The 23732-nt window shown below is 41.9% G+C and overlaps 2 long non-coding RNA genes across 2 annotated transcripts; both read left to right on the top strand.

Moving 5' to 3' along the window:
• The first annotated feature begins 4055 nt into the window (after positions 1-4055).
• On the top strand, positions 4056-7325 carry LOC118162799. Its single transcript, XR_004748634.1, has 3 exons — positions 4056-4495; positions 4729-5175; positions 7187-7325. It is a non-coding gene; the product is annotated as an uncharacterized LOC118162799 (long non-coding RNA).
• A 125-nt stretch (positions 7326-7450) lies between these two features.
• Positions 7451-10281, top strand: LOC118162803. The gene is made up of 2 exons (XR_004748639.1): positions 7451-9597; positions 9660-10281. It is a non-coding gene; the product is annotated as an uncharacterized LOC118162803 (long non-coding RNA).
• The last annotated feature ends 13451 nt before the right edge of the window (positions 10282-23732 follow it).

Raw genomic sequence — 23732 nt, 5'->3', positions numbered from 1 at the left:
GATGTTATTTTTGCTGTCATGACCAGCTTTAAAAGTTCCAACTTCTTTTGGTTCCTGGAGCCTGTTCCCATCTTTGTGCATCTGTTATCCCCCTACTGTGTGCCACACTCGCGTAGGATCCAGGTGAAAAGCAAACCAAACACTTTTATTTTTAGTTGGGATAATTTTACTGATCTACTTTGCAGTGCAGCCCTGTACCCAGTGATAGAGATGTGTGGTAGTTGGCATGTGTGGTAGTTGGCAAACTGCAGCATGAAGGTGACAATACGTCATTACGAGTGGGGTTGGACGTGGATCAGACCATCTTCCCCTGGCTTCGTGCAGCCAGCAGAGCCATGTGAGACTACACGGTATTGGGGAAAGCCTGCCATTGTAAACCCCACTGGGATGGCCTTGACTCTGGAACCTTCACCCCTGGCTCCAGAAACCACAGTACAGGAATATCTGACTTGGCCATCCCCAACTGCAAGCTGATTTTACCCAGTCTTCCCCAGTGTTTTTCTTGCACAGAGACTTCAGTTGCTTTTGGGACCTGCAGCATTAAGGGGGGAGGGAGGGATAACGGAAATGCCCCCATTTTAAAGGAAGGAATTTCTGGTTCCTTTTTCACCTCTCACTCCAGCACAACCACCCGTGGAACAATTGGGTCTGCTGTTCTTGTTTAATGTCACCATCTTTATTGAGAATTCATCTCCCTACCGTCACCGTAAATTAGAGGCTGGTTTATTCCATTCAGCTACCTATGTCCAATTCAGAAAAGCTGCAATGGTCACGGATGAACCTGAAGCTCTCTTTGCTCGTTTCAAGTGTGTCACCACAGATCATCCCAGCTAAAAGGCCATATGCCACTTTGTGCTACGTTCTCTCAGTTAATAAAATGTGTTAGATCTTAATGCCTCAAGGCAAAATGATGAGTCTTATGGATCATGCTTAATCTATTGCAAAGCACCAGGTAAATGGACAGGTCTTCATAAATGATGATTGCTTTAACTTAGTTCCCACTACTGAGCCACTGAAGAAGCAAACGAAATATTTTTTTATCGGTATTCAGTGTTTTCAGCCACTGGCTCAAAAACAATTGACAAAGGATATTGAGTTCAATGTCACAACATTTTGCACATATAAAGGCAGAAATTTTCCCCTCAACAAACATATTTACAAACCAAGGAGGAGTCTTTCCCTTTTTTTAAAGCTTTTAACTTTCATTTTTTCAACCTATCTTTACAAAAATTAGGAAAGTTATTTAATTAAAAAGAACAAAAGGAGACAAAAATCTCCATTTAATCACAAGACTTGCAAAACTAATACTTAAAAGTAACTTCAATTCAGCCAGTAATACTAGAGCTATGATAAAATTTCAACATTTAGAAATCTGGTATCACAAATAATTTTTCTGTTTTCATTTTGAAAGGCGATTGGGGCAGAACTTGCTTGTGTTGTATGCTGTAGAAATATAGAAGAAGAAGGCTGGTGCTGCCTCAAAAAAAATCTGCTGAAAGAGATAAGAAATGTTATTTTTGGCAAAAGTTAGGAAAACTGGGATCCTCCTATTAGCTCAAGAAATGCAGTCCAGTGTACAGAATTGTTCATAGACACAATTCCTCTTTCAGTTATACACTAGCACATAAGGCAAAGCAAAAATGAATTTTGGTTCTCCTGACAGGATTAAACAAATGTCTTTCTTATAACAGTAGGCTTATTTTATTCCTGAACTATTAACCAAAATAAGTGGTGGAGAACAATTAAACCATTCGTCTCAAATTATGATTCTAATGCACACCCATGGTCAAGCAGCACTCATAAGTTCTTCATTTTCATCAGCATTCATTTTTAAATGGTTTAATGCTGCCTCGGATTGCCAAGTGCTAAAATATGAATCTTCACACTTCTGAGTCACTGATATAACTAAACTGTGACTTCAGCATCAGAGAGTTTCCTGGGAGTAATGCAAGCTGTGGCCACGAAAACATCTGAGTCACGATTTCCAGGGTAATTCAAGCCCACCTTTGTCAAAACTGAACAAACTCCCACGTTCCCCCTCTTCACCTCGCTATCAACCCTCAGCTGCTCCCTTCAGTGGTAGCTGGGTGGTTGGCACCTTGGTTTTGGGCTTTTTGTCAGCCTGAAAGTTACTCACTGCTCCTGCCTCTTCTGACAGCATCTGCTCTGGCTTCCATAAAAGTGTTAAAATACAGGTTTTCATCAGAAAAGTACATTCCTCTTGACTGAACATCCTCAACCCGTAGGTGTCCATGGGAGCAGGAATGGGAGCAGGTAGAGTAGGAAAGCCATTTTAGGAGTTGGGCCTGTTAGCTGAGCACACCTAGTGTCTCACACTTTCCCAGCTAGACATGTGATGTGAAGAACCACAGCTACATCCTCAGCTAGACCTTTCTGAAGCAATGGGCTGTAAATAAGAAAAGATGGAAGCTATAAATCAGTAGATGAAAAATATTGTTTCTGGTGTCAGTGTAATGAGCTAACCACTACAGTAACCACAATAACTGGGAGAAAAATGAGAGGATATTTTGCCACATTGAAACAAATGTGCAAAACATCCTTTATCTTTCTTCCACTCTCCTCCAATTTAGCAAAATAGAAGAAATTAATCTGTAAAGTTGAAGGAAAGGTCCTTCCTTTACTTTCTTTTGTTTAGTTTTTTTCAAGTCTCTGCTTCTGGAATCTCCTAGGATTGCCTAGGCAATTTAGATTGCTGTCTAGTTGTCTTTGTGATAGGTTTTTCTTTGTCTTAGAGCTCTGCAAAACCACATAACGGGAGGATACAGGAAGTAGAGGTGCAAAGAGATGGATGTTTTCCTCCCAAGGGCCTGTCAAACCTCAAGGTTGGGATGCAACACCTCCTTAGCTGAGCCACACTCCTGGCACACTTTCTCGGGGGAGCCCTTCTTCTGCAACAAACTGTGACTTGGGCCCCAGTGCCCTGCCAGATAGCATCACAGACTGGTGTGGAACTGAAACAGAGGAAAAATACCTCTCACCAAAAAGGCAAGGATGGGTAGACAACAGCACCCCATTCCCCGTCTCCATCCAGTCAATCACGAACAGCTTCCTCGAGATGATACTCAGACCTGGATGTCTTGATTAGTTCTCACTGGACGTTCTGAGGGAAGACAGACTTGAATTGTTCATTGACTGTCATTCTTGCATGGGAGCCTCTGTTTCTTTGGCAGGGATGTGGCTGCAGCAGGGCAAATAAACATTCATTAGCAGGAAGGAAAATTAGGGAGGAAAATGCTTTTGAAATGCCTTCTCACCTCATTCAAAGAAATATCTAATTGTCGTTAGCAGTTGTAAAGCACTATTCACTATCTATATTACCTCAGTTACTCTTCCTTCTTTCATTTCTTCCCCCTTTTCATATCAAATATATCTGCTTTACAAAAAGAAAATGAACATAATCTCTCCCAATCTGTCCCGTAAATCAAGCATAAAACAATTGTATTTGTACTAAATCCATGCAAATAATTGCACAGTTCTGGTTATGAGTATTTTCATCAGAACCTGAGACTGTAGAGAGAAATCTGGCATTAGGGTCAGATGCCAGAGAAAGAGGCTCCTCATGTTGAAAATAAATCACAGAGTGATCTGTGTCTGATAAAGGGTTAAATGCAGTCTTGATGACTTCAGTCAGACCAAGTTTGGGTAAGGAGATCTGGTTTCGTAATACCAGACACAAGATAAGGACCAAAGAGTTCAGTAGAGCTTCCTTCAGGAGCAATTTGTAAAGTACACAGGTAAGCCTGTGAGTCAGCTGTTCTCTTGCTTGCACAAAACAGAGATCTCTTACTGAGGCCTTCAGTGGTCTGAATAAATCGGTATGAACTCTATTTCTTCCTTTCAAATGGTAGCACATAAATTCTTTTTTGGTACTCAACTGTTTTCTTTAACTCAGATAATTCATTTATATATATATATTAAAAAATACATGTAAAAGGAACTAGTAGTCTGGGAGATACCCTTAATATTTTGTACATCCTGACACCTAATTGTTGGCTGGGCAAAGGGCATTAATAAACATTTTTGACTAATGCTGAACAAAATGTATGTCTAACATCAAAGCAGTTCTTCCTCTGTGAGGGCAAGCCGTATCCAAAATTGCCCTTTGTGTTTTGATTGATGGCGATTTGTACAATAAGTACCCTAATAGGACAATTAAACCAAGTACACAACTAAAAAAAAGTGAAATATTGGTTCTCCTTAGATTGCAAATGATGTTATTCATTTCTTCTGTAGACTTCATGTGGGTCCACAGATTTGCTAAACAGTTAAAATTCTTCAGGTGGAGATGTTGGCCTTTGGCTACAATGAAAGTGGTGCAGGAGAACACCTGGAGAACAGTGAGAAAAGCTTTATCTGAAACAGGGTTGGATATTTGCCCTTTGGAGTTGGCGGGTATGATCTCCTGGTAAAATAAGAGAGCCTTCATTCCTCTGAAACTTTCCTTGCGCTTACTGCTATGGAGCTGCACAAGCAGGTAAGTCTCTTTTCAGTGCTTCTGGTGGAAAAACACTGTATGCATAGTATCTTGGCTGCTGCTTGTGCGCTGCAGTCCCTTGGCGTGTGACTGTACCATCGCTTCCTGCTCAGCCTCCCGGTCCTTTTAGAGTTCCTTGCATTTAAATGGTCCTAACTTGGCTTTGAAGTTAATATTTCTTTGAGGGGAATGAAGTGATGTACTTATGCCTTCAATTGTTTGTTTGGTGACAGTTGTTTGCAGGCCTGGCTTAGTGAGGAAATGGAATTCGTGGAGTTTTACATCGGCAATAATAACCCGTAGCATTTCTACAGCCTCTTCTGTCTTCAAAGCCCTGTGCAAATACGAGCTGATTAATCACACCTGAGCGCCTGATAGGCCATCGTTTTGAAAAGAAAGCGTTTTGTTCCCTACAAAAGCAACGGTAACGAGGAGCTATTAAAAACACACTATCCGTTTACTCCCCCAGTTTCTAAATAGACTGAAGCTTCACATGACTTACAAGCAAAATCAAAGGTGCATAAATTGATGATTTGAGGAGACTTTTTCCCTCGCCCAGTACCGCCGATGTCAAACTATTTTTCTCATTGTCTTTACGTTTCCTAGCATTTGAAAATGAAGAGGGTGTAAACCAAAAAACTAACCCAGGAATTCAACTTGTTATCCACCTGGCCGTTAAGGTAATCACTGGGAAAAGGCAGTGTTGTTTCGCGAGGAGAGCCAGACAGGCTGGGACAATAGCCCTGTGTACAAACTTTCCCCATTCACCTCAAAGGGGTCAGCTTCTAACACCTCATTAAGATGGCTTAAATGCTAAAGCTGCCGTTCTGTCGTTGATTATCATATCAGAAACCTTCACCTAACATATTTAATTAGTAAAGCTACAAGCCCTGGCATGTCTTCATGGAGGAGCACGTTGCAAATTTAAGCTATCTAATAACTGGAGTCGCATGTCAAGCGCTTCTTAAGGCTGGTCCACAACTGGTTTTGTCAATGCTTTGCCAAGGCACTGAGTTATTCTTTCTGTTCTACTTTTTTTTCACTCTTGTTCCATAGATACAGTTTTCTCTTATCCCGCCTTCATTTTGTACCCACATAATAGTTGTCAGTAGGATCACAGCTGTACCCCTGCCAGAGGCAGTAGTTAAAATTTCATGCAATTAGGTGTAACATACAATTTTGAAAAGCAAATTTTTCCCTGTTTCTCTCTCCTTCTGAAGTCTCTTTGCTACAGTTAATATTAACTTTTTCCTTTGCATCTTGTTAGTGTGATTTCAGCTCAGTTAAAATGACTCTTTATTGGCATGATAAACTATGCAAGCGTCACCAAAGTGCTAGGGAGAAAAGAATCATGCTGTTTACCCCAAGCAGCACAAGGCTGGGGAGCCAAGCCCTGTTCAGTTCCCAGCCCTGTGGACTTGCAGGGGACCAACCTGAGGCAGCCCCTTGTGAGCGTTAAGCTGATTCCAGCAGTACTCGGATCTAAGGTGGAGAGGGGATGAGGTGTGTTGAGCAAGGAAAATGCCAGGCCCGTAACACCTGCACTGTAGCATTTGAACTCCCTTGAATTGCAGTCAGGTGCCATTGATGTCAGTGTGTTACAAATGCCTAGGTGGACAGTTTAGGTGACTGAAATTCATTAGTTGCCTTTAAATAAGCAGGTGGACAGATAAGATCTCTCTTTTTCTACCCCATTTGCTTTGCCCATCCTGTAAGTGCTCTCTTTCTAGTGAGCCTATCCATCTGCATTTCTACAAAACAACACATCTAAGCTAGCATCTAGGTGCTGTCTGAGAGGAATTATATATGATAATGCTAGATTATTATTTTTTTAGCACAATAACTTACCGTTTTCTCTACTTGCATCCCCAGATCATTTAATTTGCATTCAAAAACATGTAGTGCCTTACCTCTACCTGTAAATGGCACTTTACTGAAATTCAAAGCCATCCCCTCCGGCTCAGAGAGTCCCTGCACTGCAGATTGCTGGACGAAGGATGGCTATTTTGTGATGCTTATACACAGCCTTAGGTAAGCACTGTTGGTCACTGTTGGAAAGCAGACGCTGGGCTCAGTGGATTTAGGTCTGAGCTGATAGGAGTATTCTTACTTATTGGTGCTATGAACCTAAAGTGTCAAGGTGCCTAGCACAGGTGAAGTCTTGCCCTGCTGCTGACGTTGGTCACATTTGGCTAATGCCAATTTGACCACACCAGCTCCTGCCTATGCTGCATGTTTGAAACAAAGGGGCTTAGCAGAGTTTCTTGGGGTTTTGCACTAGCACGAGTTTTTCCCATCTACAGGCACCGTGGACACCTGTTGTTAGCACTGGCTAGTTTATCTAGTGTAAACAGAAAGTAATTCTATTCAATCTAATTGTCAGCTTGTCTATTGACTCTGCTAACAGAGAAGCCAAATAGTGTCAGTTACTAAGAATATTTTTAGGAGAGAGAAGTGGAAGGAGGAGGAATGAAGCAGACACATGAGGATGTATGGGGACTGCTAATCCCTCTGACATTGAACAAAAGCCAAGCCTCAAATGCAAATGATCTTGTATGTAGCTGGTTTCTTGCTTTTTGACTGGATTATCCCATCTTCCTCTTCCCCAAAGGGAGAATGTCAACCAAAACCAAAGCTGCTGATAGGTTACCTGTTGTAATGGTCTCATAGTCATATCTTCTGTTTTTCCAGCTCACACTGACTGACCATGCACTTGAGTTTAAGCAGTCGAGTACACATGCACCCACAAGGATGGGTGTGAAAGCTTGTAGTATATGGACCTATCATATGCCATTGACATGGCACTTTGAACTGAGTCATGTGGTAGCTCCACTGCCAAAATGAGCTCTGATGAATTAAGCTTTCTTTTCTTTTCTTTTCTTTTCTTTTCTTTTCTTTTCTTTTCTTTTCTTTTCTTTTCTTTTCTTTTCTTTTCTTTTCTTTTCTTTTCTTTTCTTTTTTCTTTTCTTACCTTGAAAATATTCCTTCAAGCTCACCCCCATCTACAGCCTGTCTGTGTTTAATCTCCATTTTCTCTGCACTGTAAAATATATTTTTATTTATTGGACTTAAGCAAAGCTGTTCAGAGAGAGCAACTTACTCCAAACAAAGAAAATGGGAAAAAAAGTCCAAACAAGCCAAGAAATTTGGTTTCTTAACTGCTGTCACATGGTTCATCTATGACAACAGTTCTTGAGGAATAACCCAAGAGGATTTTTATTATAACTGCATATGAGTTCCGTGCTTCTCTTAACCCCTATGGACTCTGAAATAAAGTGAAGTTAAAAAGAACAAGCACTTTGACGTAAGAGTTGCTTGTTTTTGTTCAGACATGAGTTTTTTCAGAACTGATCTGAAGTACTGTAAGACCACACTTAGATTAATTCCTAGTCATTAACACATAAGGTACAAATTTCCAGTCCTTACTCATGTTGGGGAGCATCTATGTGAGTAATACCTTGTTTGAGTAGAAGGGGGCCCTTGGGTGACTCAGTGTTCACCAGTGTGACTAAGAGTTACAGTCAGGTCCCTAGAAGCTGAAGAAAGAATCTAGTATTCTTTATGTTTCAGTAGTAGTACGCACCCCCCCCATTGCATTAAACATGTTAAACAGGATGTGCCTGTCTTCCACTGGGTAGCTGGCCTCTAAGGAATTGCTTCTTTTGTGGGGAATTACCGTTCCCTGTGCACTAACATATGGGCTTCACAGACTAACCTGAGAAGAAGAAAAACTTAGAAAAACTTAGAAAAACTTCCAGGAACATTCAGAATATCACGTTAATTTATAACCTGATAACAGAGCCGGCAGAGCTGGGAAGTGCAGAGCAGAGCAAAGACACATAAGATACATCTTCTCTAGTATAGAAGGCAATTAAGAAGTAAGTAATGATGTAGATATGGTTTAGTTGAGAGCAGGAGTACAATCAGCAGAGAAGACATCTTTACGCATCAGTTACCTTTTAAAAAAAAATAATGATTTCTTGTAAAAGAGAGGGGACAACTAAATTTGCAAAGAATCAAAAGAGAAACTAGAATGAGCAAAAAGATGTGGAGGAAGGAGAGGGTTGTGGTTACAACACTCAAAGAGGACCAACTTAGATCTGGGTTCACTTTCTTGGTCTCCCAGAAGTTTCTTGTGCGAATTTGGGCAAGTCACTTAGCATCTTTGTACTTCAGTTCTCTATTTGTGCAAAAGGGCAGAATATTTCATTTGGACTGAAATCTCTTCTGGTCTGGGCCTACCTCTTTGTCACCTGTGCATACGCATTACATGTAGCACAGTTATATTACACATGAGACATCCTAATATCCTATAGAGAGATTTGATAAACATATATGTGCTTTTGTACAATTCTGTCTCCAGTAACGGCCTGAAGGCATAATTTCTCTCAAGCCCTCAGTACTAAGTCTCTCATATCCAATGAAAAAGGCCAACTTCCACAGGAAGGCATCTATCCTGAAGCAGATGGGTAAACACAGGAGGCAAAGTAATTACAAACTGATTAGCAAATATATCCTTTTTTTTTTTTTTTTTTTTTTTTTTTTTCTCAAGGGATGACACTTATGCTTCTCCTGCACTCCCTGGAGCAGTTTTTTCTAGGTACCAGCACAAACCTTATCACAATAGTAGCTGTGGCTTATCCTTTTGCAACACCTGTCAAGGTGTAGAAAGGAAAAGCAGCATTCTCCTTTAATGAACAGGTGGAACTGAAGCACAGGCTACATTCAAACTCAAATCACAGGGGAACTTGTTAGAGAAACGGGAATTGAGCCTACATCTCTTCAGTCTGCATATTACTTTATTTTCTGAAAGTAGACTTCAGTTCACCTGATTTTAGACAAAATACTAGAGAGCTTGGTCTCGGTAGTGAACAAACGATGGAAGGAGTCATTTCCCCTGGCATCTAAATCACCATCACGGGAGGAGCATTCATCTCTCCGCTGAATATACAAAGAACCTCCATCAGATCCTTGAAATTAAGTCATGTAAGTACTTTGCTGTACTGTTTACTTTTCCATTGTGTGATTCTTTTTTCTTCACAAGCATTCTTTGCCACAGAGCAGTGGTGTCTGAAGCCACAATCTTGCCTTAGACATGGATGGTATTATTTCCTTTTTAACAGTTTAAATCACTGTTACACAGTGATTGTTAGTCCAATCCCAGCCAAGAGACATTCTGAACTCAGGATTTTCTGGGCAAGTGAGGAAAAAGATCTTGAAATATTCAGATTCTTTTTTCTATGAATGCTAAAATACTCTGTTACAGATTAGGGGTTATAAGCATGTTGCTGATTGTGTGAAGCTGCTTTAAAATTCATTAATTATTAACAAAAATAGGGTGGCAGGAAAAACATCTCAGTGAAAGAGAGAGGATTTGACCTGGCATTACCAATACTGGGGGGGCAAGTAGAATGAATCTATATTCTATGCACCGTCTCACACCTCCACTGTGTTCCTTGGAGCTCTCTTGGTTTCAGGGTAGTCTAGTGTAGATAATTCCTATTTCTTCCTTTTTTTTTTTTTCTTTTTTTTTTATAGTGTTTTTAGCTTAACTACCATCCATCTGCTATCAAAAGCATTTAATTTCATTTTCACTTTGTAACATCTTGAACTAGACATTATGAAATGGCTCTGAATTACCGAGGGCACATGTGTATTTCTTTCAGCAGTATACGGCCACTCCATTAAAAGGCAAAATTATGGTGTAACAATATTATACTTTTGTGTAGCCTTTAACATCACTCTCATCCTCCATCAGACTAGTTTTGTTGCTGTGTACAAAATAAGAAGCAATTAAATTTCCTTGAAAAACTTTCTCTCAAATGGAGAAAAATCATTGCTGAAAAATTATAGCAGAAAAGTGAAATCTGCATAGTACGCCTACTGTAATTGGAACAATATTATACATGTAACCTTGGGTATTGTCTAAGACGAGAGTTAATAAAATAGCAAATTTCCAACAAAATTCCTTGTTATATTTAAGACACAGTGGTTTTTTGTTGAACAGATTTTTTTCTGACAAATGCTGATGATCAGAACAGAAATATAAGACAGAAAACTCATCTCTCTATTGATATTAAAAACATCATGAAGGCTGAAATATCTTAACAGCAGTGACTCTTCACTACTCTTAATTACTTTTAACAACAGCTCTTCATATTGCCTTTATTTTTGCTTCAGCACAGGTTGTCCCAAGCATAGCTTTGCAGTGGAGCATGTTGTGGGCAGCTGTGATCTTAATCTGAGCATTGGGCTTGATGTTGCTTATCTATGAGCAGTCACACTGTAAAAAGAAAAACAGGCAAACAGTTCACTGCTCCATGTTATTGCAAGGGTCTTGTTTGGTCCTGTGGGGCTCGTCTCGTGCTTCTTGGTCCTGTGGGAACCTGGCCTGCACTGTCAGTCTTTGCTAACAAGCTGCCATAAAACATGCCTGGTGCTGACACATTGGGAAAGTCGTGGGAAGGCATTAGAGGGCTGTTAGCATTCCAGTGGGTTAGCAGGCGGCTTTGCTGCAAAGCGAACAGGTTGCTAACTGGAGTGGGGCTAACACAAGCAAGCCTTAATTTGTTGAGTGGGATTAGTGGCTGGAGACACCAAAAGCATAGCTAAGCTTAGATCAGATGTTTCTGTGCATTGACAGGGGGATGAGTTAGGGATAATAATGGAGCACTAAACTTGATTAGTCTGCAACCAAGATACTTGAATAACACCTACCCAAAACCCCAAATCGTGTCCTTGATGACCTAAAGCATTATCTGGCCCTCAGGATGGGGGGGAGACACACGACAGAGAAGGTGAACATAATGGTTATACTATAGATGATGTTCTTGATGATGCTCTTGTTTCATGTGAAGCTTGTAAGGGAAACCAGAATTACTCTGCAAATATTGCCACGATTCATTTAGTGAAAATGGAGTGTCATGTCAGTACTCTGCCAAATTTAGGAGACTAAAGACCCACAGGAAAACCTTTGGAGTCCCCAAGGGCTCTGAAAAAGTGTAATCCAACTCCTTGTGGTCTTCTGCTGGTAGAGCTGATCTATCTTGGTTCATGTTATGTCTAAACAGGCTTGCAAGTGTGAACTGGGTTTTTCTTTTATTTTCTTTTTTTTCTTTTCTCTTTTTTTTTTTTAAACTCTGTTAATGAAAGCCTATTAATGAATCTGTCCTTATTTCACTTTAATTCTAAAGAACAATAAATCCAGTTACAGGACTCCTCTTGTGAGATCCATGTGTTGTGCTCACTCTGAAAGGTTCAATTTATTTTAAAAAAGTGGTGTAGGTAACTTCATTCTGACAGGTTTTATGCCAGATCACGTGCTGTCTGTTGCGTCACGGCCACAGTGAAACCAAACATGGTTGTACAAGCATACTATGTACCTCATTGTCCTTAGGAAACCTGTTTTGAATTTACCATGCAATAAGGGTATGGACATACACAGCTGGAGCTTTAAGTCCGCACCCTAAATTAGGCTCACTGTTTCATGCATCCAAGTCCAGTATATCATAACAGGCTATTTACGTTTCCATATGACAAAGTCTTGTATTCAGTGTAAATTATTCTGTTTAGAATCAATATAAGAATTTTAGCTACTGTATTTAAAGATGTGCCTTAATGAAGGGCTGGTTTAGGTTGCTGGAAGTTGGTAAGAAGCAACTTGACCTCCAAATACAATGCGAGTATACCCCACACTAGAATACTACACATTATTCTGCTGACTACATGGGGAGAATACAAAGGAGGCTGGAGAAAGCACCCTGCAGTCAAACATTTTTAAATCAATATTTTATTAAAAAGAAAAATGAGGAGCTACTTTGGTATAGTGTATAGGTACAAAAGTCTTCAACCAAACAATCAAAACACAAAGACTCAGTGGATGAGAAGGAAAGCCAATTACATTTGTGCTAGAAATACAGTGGGGGGTTTTGTTTGTTTTAACTGTGAAGAGGATTAATGACTGGTGGAAACCAGCAGCAGCAGTTGTGTCCTTTCAGTCTCTTGGTGTCTTCATGCGAAGACTGAAAGACTTCTTAGTCAAATACACGTTCCTGGGGTCAATTTAGGGGTAACACTGAGACTCTGAGCAGTGTGTGTGTGTCAATGTGTATGATATGATAGCCTTAAAAGCTATAAAGAATCTGTAGAAAATACTAGTCAGATGAGTGAATAGCCTCATATTATCTTTGGCATGCTGCAGGATTGATTGTGTGTAGACAAGCCTAGGCCTGTCTGGCTACATCTGTGTGAAAAGACCTCACAAATACATTTCCTTCAGACCTGCATTTGGTCCATACCCTCTGCAGTTCTGCTGCAACCACGTCTAAATTCTTATCCACTGCATGGAAATTGTTAAACTGCTGGATTGGATCTAGCTGACAAAAAAAATAAGAACAGATTAAGGATGGTCCTGGTTGTGTAGCTGTAACTGTCTGAGGACCCTATGAACATTAGTATAGATGTGGACATCACCATTGAGTTGATTTGATTGGCAGGTGTGTTACAATTTGCTATGAGAGTGTGCAGACATGTTCCTTGCCATTTTGCTCTGACAGATACATTTGGGAATTGCTTTTTGCTCCAGTCAGAACATGCCATTATAACATGGAGCATCACCATGTGTACGACCGTAGGCAAACCCTTATCCCCATAGCCAATGTGTTGCACAGGGTGCTAAATGAATATCAAGTGTCAGGTCTCCCCAGTAATTTCAGGGAGATTTGGAACTCTGATCTGTCTCTGAGACAGAAACTACAGCTATCAAAATACTTTGCTTTCATCTGTACCATGGTCTTATTGACAGCCATTGGTGTAATGATCAACACAAAAAGGATGGAGTGATGAGTTCAAGCTGGGAAGTAAAAAATTAGTAAATTTTGTCTCCAGGGAGTAGCACAAAGTAGAAGTGAGTCTGCTGTTTGGCATAACTGTGGCATTGTCCATTGTTGTGCCTCAAGGAGCTGACAATACAGCCCTTGGTGCAAGCTTACACAGTACAAGTGTAACTTCTTAATCACCTTATGCTTCCTGTCCTGTACAACACAAAATGAGAAAGCAAACTCCTGGCAAAAGCCATGGAGATGGAAAATTACAATAATCAAGCCTGGAGAAGACAAAAGTGTGAATAAGACTTTCAGCAGAAGTGTGACTGAGACAGTGTTGAATATAGGGCAATATAGTGAAAGTGTTAATAAGCAGATTTACAAAGACAGGAAATGTGAGAAACAAAGGTAAGCTCAGGATCAAAAAGAGTAGATGGATTTCTTTCTGCAGACACAAAATGGCATCAAAGACTTAAAATTGCCAACACAAAAGTTAATGACTTTTCTACAGTGGCCACAACTAGGATGAAATGGAATAGATAAGTTAGGGTAATAATAAGATTGATCCTTGCAACAAGGCAAGCAGAACCTGCTTAACTTAAATCAATTTACAGCTAATGGATATGTACCTGCTTGTAATTCTCATTGCTCAATATATATATATATATCCATTTCTGAGCCAAAAGCTTCAGCAACCCAGTAGAACTCCCTGAAAAGTTCTGCGTCAATGAATTGGCATGCTGTACTAAGAGGCATTTTCTAAAGAATTCTTGACTGCCTCTTTTTTTCTCATGAAAAATGTTGTTGCATTACCTGATCCATTTGCATTGCTTCAGGTTGCGGCAAAGCTGCTGTGGTGTACAGCAGTGTTGCCAAGGGCAGTCTACACCTTCAACAGCAGTACCAGTGAAGCTGTCCCCACTTTCAGCACCTCAGCGCCACTCCTGTGCCAGGGATTGCACAGGTATGGCTTTATATGTGGCAGTACAGTACCTGGATAAGGCCCCGGTACAGCTGCAATTTTAATGTGGGATCAGTTGCACCGTCTGGTTCACCACATTACCTTACACATGTTATGTCAGTTCAGGTGTTGGAGATGAGAACTATGGAGCAGTATTTCTCCATTTCCAGACAGTAAAGAAGTTACTGCTCCCAGCCACCTATCTCATGTTTCTAGTGGCTATTTCTGCATTTACCCAGGCTTATGATATTTTTTTGTAAGTTTTTTCCATCTAGTGGCAGTACTACCTGTTATACTCAGACCAACCAAGGCTGATGTGCATCTATTTTAGTAGGCCCAAATGGTGCTTCAGGAGCTCACGTGTTAGGGGATCAGATGGCTGTGTTATGAGGACATCAGCATACTCTGGTGTAGAGTGGACTGTTGTGAACAAAACAGCCCTGACCATCCCAGTTAAATTCCCTCCCCAGTGTCTGTTGTCGTTCTTGAGAGGAATCGTGGCTCCTTCTTAACTGTGGTCATGATATGGCTTTCAAATAGCACTACTTGGCTAGGACGTGAAACATGGCTGGGATATGCCAGCTTTCCTTTAACAGAGGGATTGTATGGGCACATGAAAACGTGGATGGCCATTGCAAAATTGAATTAAATGTAGTTTTGCAGAGTCTTTATACTCAAAGTTTCACCTGCAAAATTTGGGACTTTGACAGTCACATTTTCCTATTTTTAATATATTTTTCTCTCCCCTGCTGCTGTGTGAAGCCACACAAACAGTGGGCAAAGCTGACAGAGTGGCCGGGGTGGGGGAACTGAAGCTGGTGGTACACGAAGTGCTGCCAGGTGCGCAGCGTGCCAAACTGGAAACCTTGCGTCTAACAATTGTTCCCACCCTGGTCAGGCTACTATTCAGTATTATCTTTTATCACTATAAATAAAGACTTGCCTGATAGAAAGTGAGCTTCAAGTTTCACAGCGCTTTTTTCAAGCGGCATAGGTGGAGATCGCAGAGGAAGTCTGTGGCCCCGCTAAGACCTCTGACCTTGTCAGCAAGAGCTATCTACCCAGATAATACCTAAAAACGGGCTGTGCAGAGCCTCCCGAGATTCTCACAGGGAACACGACTCCCAAATTCAGAACAGGGAGCTTTGGCACAGAAAAGGACAAGTGAGGAGCATTACCCTGTCACAGCCCTGGATAGCCCTGGCACCCCCTAGCTATTATATGGGGGGAAGTATGAGTGAGTCGTGGTCAGTGAGGGTCAGATGAACCCCCACAGACAACAGATCTGATTCTATTTCTCTTTGAGTTTAATCACAGAATGTCCTGACATGGAAGGGACCTGTGAGGATCGAGTCCAACTCCTGTCATGATACTAGAGCCCTAGGAGCACAGAAATTCGTAGGAAGGTTCCCTTTTTAAAACAGGCAAGGTGAGACCAGTACCTACCCAAGTCAAGTCTCGGTGAGGTGAGCAGTGCCATTGCCCGCAGATTCCCTCTGAAATGTTGTGGTTCTCAGACCCAGCTCAACACTTGCCCAACCCATAGCTATTTTAGCAATCTTGATGCAGTTTTCTGCCCTGGGGACAGAAGGGACCTGCGGTGCTATCTGAAGGCTTCTGTCCTTTCCAACTTCCAAGCTGCAACAGTCCTGAACGTTTATTGCACCAAACCTTGTAGGTGTGGATATGTGAGCTGTCCCAGAAAACGAACACACAAACAGGCATTTTCTTACTCCCTAGGTTGGATTGTTCTCCCCAGAGATTTCCAGCTACTCTATTTTCATCCGAGAAGGGCTATGACAAAAAGAGGATTTGCTGTGCCAACTAATTCAGAAGAAAAGATGAAAGGGAGGGCAAGCTCTAAGCCTCCTTGTGGACGTTTTCCTTCTGAAGCCTCTCTCCCCCCCCCACCCCCCGAGCATAAAACAGCCCCAGTTTGGTTACCAAGACTGTGTAGCTGCTCATGATTTTATACAAGTTCCTGAATGCAAAGCAGCAGTGTATCTTCTCGGTATGGTTTACACCGAGATGGCTGGCATAACACCTCTGAGTTCCTTCTGGCCAATCTGAGTTCCTTGAGGCCAATCTAAATTGGCCTTCATGGGTTTCCCATCAAGTTATCAATTGTTTCTGTGCTGTAGTTGCGGGAGATGCACGCTGAGCCAACAGGCAAACATAAATGCTGTTTCCTGTTGAGTTTAGCTCAGCTATGGTAAATATGACCACAAAAAATGTCTACATTCTGCATCAAAATAGTAACATTGAGTTTCCTACCAAACCCACAGAAGCCAGGAAATTCACAGCCTGTTCTAGGTTACAGAATTTAAAAAAAAAAAAAAAAAAAAAAAAGGCACTACAAATACCAGTATTTGATGGCAGGACAGAATTATAATTATTTTTTATTAAATGCAATTAAAGGGGAGGGGCAGGAAGAAGGATTCCCCATAGCCACACTAAAATATGATGCTGCCTTGTATTTCCCACCTTTACTTAGGAAAGCTCCGACTGAAATCAGCCGCAGTTTTGCTGGCGGGTGGGCTGCGGGGACGAACGTGGGGAGAGCTGCAGGATAGTCCCAGAGCAGCACTGGGGCAGCCCATGGGAGGCTGGCACTGCTTTGTTTGCTGGGCCCTTGAGGAGACGCAGTCAACACTTAGTTCCCACTTCTGTCTGCAATTTGTTTGCTTTTGACATTTTGTTGTTACAAGAGCTTAAAGAATTTTTTTTCTGCCCTTCCAATTCTTTCTGTGGGGCTGTTGACAGCCTTTGGTGCATACACATTTCCATTGTTTTCTCTGCATAACCAGTTAGTCAGATTTGCCCATTTGTTTGTGGGTTCTTCAACTGGCAACAAAGGAGACTTTTTTTTCTCTCTCTCTCTCTCTTTTTTTTTTTTTTTTTTTTTTTAACATAGGAAAATGTGATGCAAAACCACAAACAATATTAAGGGGGATTCAGGGACAGGTGTAGTTACCAGGGCTGCCACTTAATTTGTTTTTGAACTGGCCTAGATTTCAGCTGTTCCTCTGTTCTTTTAAGTGTTGCTTTAGAGTGTGGAAAATCAGGAAGGCACTAAGTGCTCTGCATGTTCTGAGCATAAACAGGAGGTGAACAAAATTCCCGAGAGGTGAGCAGGAAAAGCACAAGTAAGGGGGAAAGAGGAGAAGACAGCCAGTGCCCCTTCTTTCCAGCAGCAATGGAGATCTCCTTGAGGGCAGCTCTTCAGTGCACTACTCTGGGCATGCTGGCCCGTCCATGGACTGAACCTGTTAAAGCATCACTGTGTTTTGGGATGGGATGGTGCCTGGAGACACCAGCCAGTGCCAGTCAGAGGTAGTTCTAGGGGAATGCGTGGGATAATCTTGGAATAAAACTGGCCCTCCAGCCTACACAGCCTGGCCAACCCTGACCTGGGAGACAGGAGCAGCTCACTCCCATGTGGAGCTCCTCCACACAAAGGTTTGGAGGAAAGCACCAAGCTTGGGTCAGTGTTCCTGGTGCCAGGTTATCTTCAGCGGGTGATGCGGAGGTTGTGGGAGAGCAGTGAGTATCTTGCCCAGTGATTTTTCCCACAAAAGCAAGAGCAGGGCTTTGGGGTAGTGGTGAAGGCATGCAGCAGATTGAAAACTGTGACTGTTTTATTGTCAGAGGTGACAGAGCTGGCAGGGTGACTTGGAGCATGCCCTGAATTGCCTCTTTTGCTGGTTCTGACTGCAGAGCTCAGGCAGACCAGGGTGTTCAGCCTCTGGTATCAGTGTGATTTCTCAGCTGTGCAGAGCTTTGCCTGCCAGTCCTGTTGACGGTAGAGTGAGGAAGGAAGATCTCACTGAAATACAGGTATAGGCATGTGTTTGGGTGCCCTTGCATCTGTGCGTGTGTATTAGGCATAAATGAATTCACACAGATTTAGGAGAACCTCTAGTGACACACGTCCCATTGTACAGCTGAACAAGTCAGCCAAATACTACGGGGAACAATACAGGCATGTGCCACGATTTCTGCTGTATTGAACTTGCATATGCTGAAAAAAAAGACACATGCACAACCGCATCCATTATTTAAAGTGCGCTAAATGAGTTGCTACCTAAGCCACTGATCTGCGGGCAGGCGTGCTGGCTGTGTGCCTACCAGCATGAGGTGAAAAGCAAGGAGGGAATAAGCAGTGGAGGCACCAGGGGCGTACACAGTCATACGTTCCTCTTTTTAACCTCAGTAACCTCTTTGCTCCCACTCGTAGCCCACATACCTCCACCCTCACCCCAAGCAGCCAATGACTATCCGAACTGACAACCGTGTTTGTTGGTTATATGGTTCACGATGACTAATGGAGACTTGGTTTAATAAACTACAGCGTGCTTTTTTTTTTTTTTTTTTTTCTTCAATTGGTGGTAAAAGTAAATGAAGGACTACTCACCAGCTGCAAACAGGGACTGTTTGAGCTTAATATTGCAGAAATCAAGTGTATGAGTGAGCCAAAATGAAAATGATCATTTGGAATCAGTATTAATATGCAGAATTTAAATCTGACTGGCTGTAAACCAGCTTATGTTAAATGACCGATGAAGTGTAATGTGAATGGCTAGTTCTAGGAATGTGAGTAAACTGGGAGAAATGGGGAAAAATAGGGGATGGGGAGGGAGAAATCAAGTTAAAAAAATAAAGCAGTAAAAAACTTGCACAGAAAACTATGGTGCTCTTCAAGGAATTGCTGCTTTTTGTTCAAGTAAAAGGCACTTTGCCTTTTCCTCTATACATCTTAAAACATATTTTTTTTCATTTAAATAGTAATCAATATTCTTTCCAATAAAAAATTAAAATGTATACATGATGAGGGGAGATGGGAAAGGCTATTGAAATTTTTTTGGAAAAAAAAAAAAATCAGTTTTCTTTTGCTCTTCCTTCTTTTTCCCCCAGAACCTCAATTATTTTTCCAATCACTTTTGGCTTCTTGCTATTGACATAATTTTGCAAATAAGTGGGAGAAGCCAAGGTTCAAACACTACATTGATTGTGTGATAAATATTCTGGGCTACTTAATTGCATCAGTGAATATGGATCTGCTTGATTTTTCATTAAAAAAGAAAAAGCCAAGAAGCAGAGGTTATTATCAAGCAACGTGATTTGAGGATCTAGGACTTCAGAAGTGCCATATTCATGAGACTTACAATAATCTGTACAGGCTGACAATGCTGAAAGTGAGCAGGTACTGATTCTGATACATAGACCCTGATGTACCAAAATGTTCATTTGCAAATTTACATTTTTACAGAGTATATATGCATTTGTCTCTTAAGCAATGCTTAGATTCCCCAGAAATAGTACTAGTGCATATATTAGCTAGTAACACTTCATAATCAAGGGAAAAAAAAGTGTCCCTCCTCTGAAGCACATTACAGGGGCCATTAGCTGAGTTCCTTGAAGCCCTGTGTTGATGAGCTTGTGTGCTGACTGGGTTTCAGTTAAGTTTCTGTGGAGGACTTCCTCCTAGTCTGGAAGTGGAAACATCGATGTACACAGCGAAAATCTGTTCTCGCAGTATTTCCTGCCTATCTCACAGCAGCAACTCACAGAAATTGTATTCAATTCTGTGTTCGTGTGTTGTTTTGAAGCTGTGAAGGACTGAGATAGCCCTTCGGACAATGCCCAAAGTGACCCAGCACTCAGCTAAACCGACCTTAATCTTCTATCATCCCTGATCATCAGGTCTCTAGGTGAGAGAAGAGTAAATGTGGTTTTTGCTCTTAAGTCAAAAACTTAGTGTCCTTGTGTTTCCTTTTTTATATAGAAAAAGAAGAGCTGGCAGGGTGGGGAGGTTGAATGGGGACTGTGTCAGAAACAATTGCAAGCAGTGAGGCTTGCATGAAATCTTTTTTGTAGCTGCAGACATCATTGCATTCAAACAAGGCATTTGGTTGTCAAATGGGCATTTGACAAATATTTATTTCAAGTTCACTCATACTCCTCCAAGGTGTTTGTTCGGGAAGCGCAGTGCTGTCTGTTACTCATGCACTCTTCCACTTTTGAGGCTCAGAATTGTGTTTTGATGTAATCAACTGAAGTTTGGGTGATCTGGAAACAGTCAACATTTCTGGAAACCAGGCAGCAGCTGTTGGGGCAAAGGGACAGGCTGACTCATTTCTGGATACCGGGTGTTAACCCTGGTGTTGCATCCAGCTCAGGCAGGTGTTGCTGCTCCCTGGGAAGGAGGAGGAGGAGGAGGAAGAGGAGGAGAAGGAAGAGGCAGCAGCTGACACCAGAGGGTTGAGATTGCAGTGGGGAGGAGAAGGCGATGAACTCTTGGCAAGGAGGCTGGCTGTAGATGCAGCTTTGGCATAGCCGGAGCAGTCTGTGAGCAAGGATGGGCCTGATACGTGCTAGACAAAAGGGCTGGCAGGTGGCCAGGGGCTCTGCGAGGCAGCAGCGTGTGCTTGTCCTTGGGGGTGACTGTCCTTGGCACCCGGCCTGGGGGCCTTGCCATTGTCAGCCTCTTCTTGATTGCCCAGCAGGCCTGGACGGGGATCTGTTGTGTTTTGTTTGTCATCTTTTGTTTGCGACTTAAAGCGATCCTGCAGAGGGTAATTGCACTGTTTGTTTCTGACAGCCTGAGCAAAGCATCCTCTGCTGTTCCTCAGGGCTTGCTAGCCTGTGTGGGAACCTGCTGGGGAGGCCACACCGGCCTCAGGTCCCATGGCCCAGACTGAGGGGAGTTGGGGCCATGATCAGGCCAGGCCCTGCCTCCTGCCAAAACTGCACAGCCATGGCTGGCTCTTTCCTCCAGACCTCCTTGCTGGGTGGTCCCTGGGGAAGGGCAGGGGAGGACCCTGGCAGCCGAGCACAGAACAGTCCAAGCTGCCCAAGGAACTGTGTTTTAGCCACGTGAGGCTTTGCAGCCCTGGTTGGTGCACCCTTTTCCTCTGCCAACCTGCCCATCCAGGTGTCGGCCTAAGGCCTGGCCCACCAGCCTGGCTCTGCCTTGGCACCTTGCTGCCCTGGCTGAGGAGGAGGAAGAGGAGGAGACAAAGTGTGGTAGAGGGGCATCAGCCCCAGGAGGCTGCGGCATGCTGCATTGACACTGCCACCAAACGCCTCGTGCCATGAAGTCGCAGACACAGGAGGTGTGTGGTGAAGCTGAGACCCTGCTCTCGGTCTCGTCTCATGGCCCATACAGCACGTTACAGTGCCCTTGGCCTGCTGTGTGACTGTGTGGTCCCACCATGTGCCCACGGGACATTCTAGCTCTTCCCAAAGGAAGAGAGATGCAGAGATCATTGTCCACAGCCCAAAAAATCCATGGTCTGGTCATCACCTTGGCCCTGGCAAGGAGAACAGCCACTGCACCTCCAGGCTGGTGGGCACCACGCTGCATCATTGCGTGTCCTTGCGATCAGCTGGCAGAGATCGCGTGGGAAACCTGTCAACGCATGAGAAAGGGCTGAAATCAGTCATGTCCTGAGAAGTACGAGCTGCTTTCCAGTTTGCAAGCAGCAGCGTCCCCGTGGTGGTTCGCACCTCTTCGAGTATTTTTAAAAACTTTCTGATACGCTGCCAGTTTATAGAGATGTGGTTTCTGTCAGTACTCTGTGCTTTTTAATGCAGGGATTTTTAACATATTGATGTAGAAATGCTTTGAATTTTGATTTAATAACCTTTCTCTTTTTCTCCACGTCCTCTCACTTTTCTTTGCCATGCATGTTTCATGCACAATGGCACAGCTCTCGCCCATGCACCCAGCCCTGGTGGTTTTTAATCTGTATTAAAGGCATGGAGAGCACTGCTCTCTCCCCAGTAGCAGGGTCTCTTGGTGTCTTGCTCCACTAATGCAGGGACTACATGTGCCCAGTCCTGTCCACATCACCTAGTCACAAACCCAGATCTAATTCAGGGATTTGGCACCCATCATCTCCAGCACTTTGGAACCCTTTTGAGCTTACTTTTCCTGCTCTAGAAACCACTTTTTTTTTTTTCTTCACTTTTTGTTTTCTGATCTACTAACCTCTAGCCCTTTTTAAGCCATTTTAAGTGTGAAGAGCTGAGCTACATGATGTTTCCAACCATTCTGTGATACATTAAAATGACTTGCAGTTTTCCCAATTTTCCCATTGCATTTTTCTCCTCAGAAACATGGAAGGTGATCTGTTGGTACCTGGTTTCATTGCAATTTCTGTCGCCTTTATCAAAGTGTTAAGACTGGAGAAGGAATATCTTTCTTAGAAATGCAACAAAGTATTAACCTACCATTCAAGCTACATAACTGCTAAGAATTAAAATATGTCAGGCTGTAGTCCTTCCAGTTAAGGTCCTATCTGCAAGAGTCAGGTATCCTCATTCTCCTGTGAAGAATATCAGTAATTTTCCAGCCTGATCAGGGACTAGAACAGTGCATTCTAGAACAGTGCATTCTGAATGTAGAAAACAATCAAAAGCCTTACTTCCTTTCTTTACATATCTACATACATATATAAATTTTAAAACCCTCCAGGCTCTATCTGTGCATAAAAAAAAAAAGAAGCTATGTCTTCTGTATTTTCACAAATTTACAGATCACAATTACTACTAGGTTTATAATGTAACTAATATAGTAATGTAACAAATACTAGGTTTGTAATGTGAATTACATCATTGTTTTTAACAAACTCAAAGAGAGAAAATAAGAAAGTGAAAATAATAGTAGCAGATCAAGCTGTATTCAGATATTTTTTTTTTCAGACAGTATTTTGCACTCACTGTAAATTATTGTGAAGCTGTTAACCTCCATTATGGCATCAAGTGCTAGTTTGTCATAACTCAGTGATGAGAAAAGTGTGTGAATGCAGTAAGCATATGTTTATACTAGTTATAGAGTTCATTGTGCATATACAGGGGGAGATGCTCTTTTTTGCATGATTTTCAAAGGGGAATAGGCAAATTTTGGGGACTTTAACTCACCTAGGGCTACTACTAATTACCTGAATCTCATGTTATTGGAAGATAGGACAATAGTCTCTTTAAGTATCAGTACATGCTTTTCCTCTTCTGATACACTTTTCTGTCTGCATGATGTGAGGATAAACATGGTCTAACCCAGGACAGGCTTTCTAATATTCTTATGGTATTTTGTATACTTTTTCAGGAAAAACAAAACAAAAAAAGCCCGTTAAGCTCTTTGCCTCGTGTATCTGGTTCCATTCATTTCCCAGTGATCCTGTAGTATGAAAGCATGAAAAATAACCCAGTATAGTCTTTTACTCTTTTTGCTTTCTCTAGAGTAAAAATAAAAAATAAAAATGTGCAAGTGGTGGTAACGCACAATGGATTTCGAAAAAAAGTGATACTATTACTGATAATTTTATACTCTAGCTAATACAAGAGAATCAAATTATTTTAAAATTATTTTAAAGTTACTTTAAAATCAGTTTTTTATTTTTGTTGTTTGTTTGTTACTAATTTTTTTGTGGAAGAAGGCAAATTTTTGGCA

The sequence above is a fragment of the Oxyura jamaicensis genome, chromosome 2 (genome assembly GCF_011077185.1).
Source record: "Oxyura jamaicensis isolate SHBP4307 breed ruddy duck chromosome 2, BPBGC_Ojam_1.0, whole genome shotgun sequence".
NCBI lineage: Eukaryota > Metazoa > Chordata > Aves > Anseriformes > Anatidae > Oxyura > Oxyura jamaicensis.
Note: the sequence above shows the minus strand (reverse complement) of the source record. Positions and strands in the feature narration are given on the sequence as shown.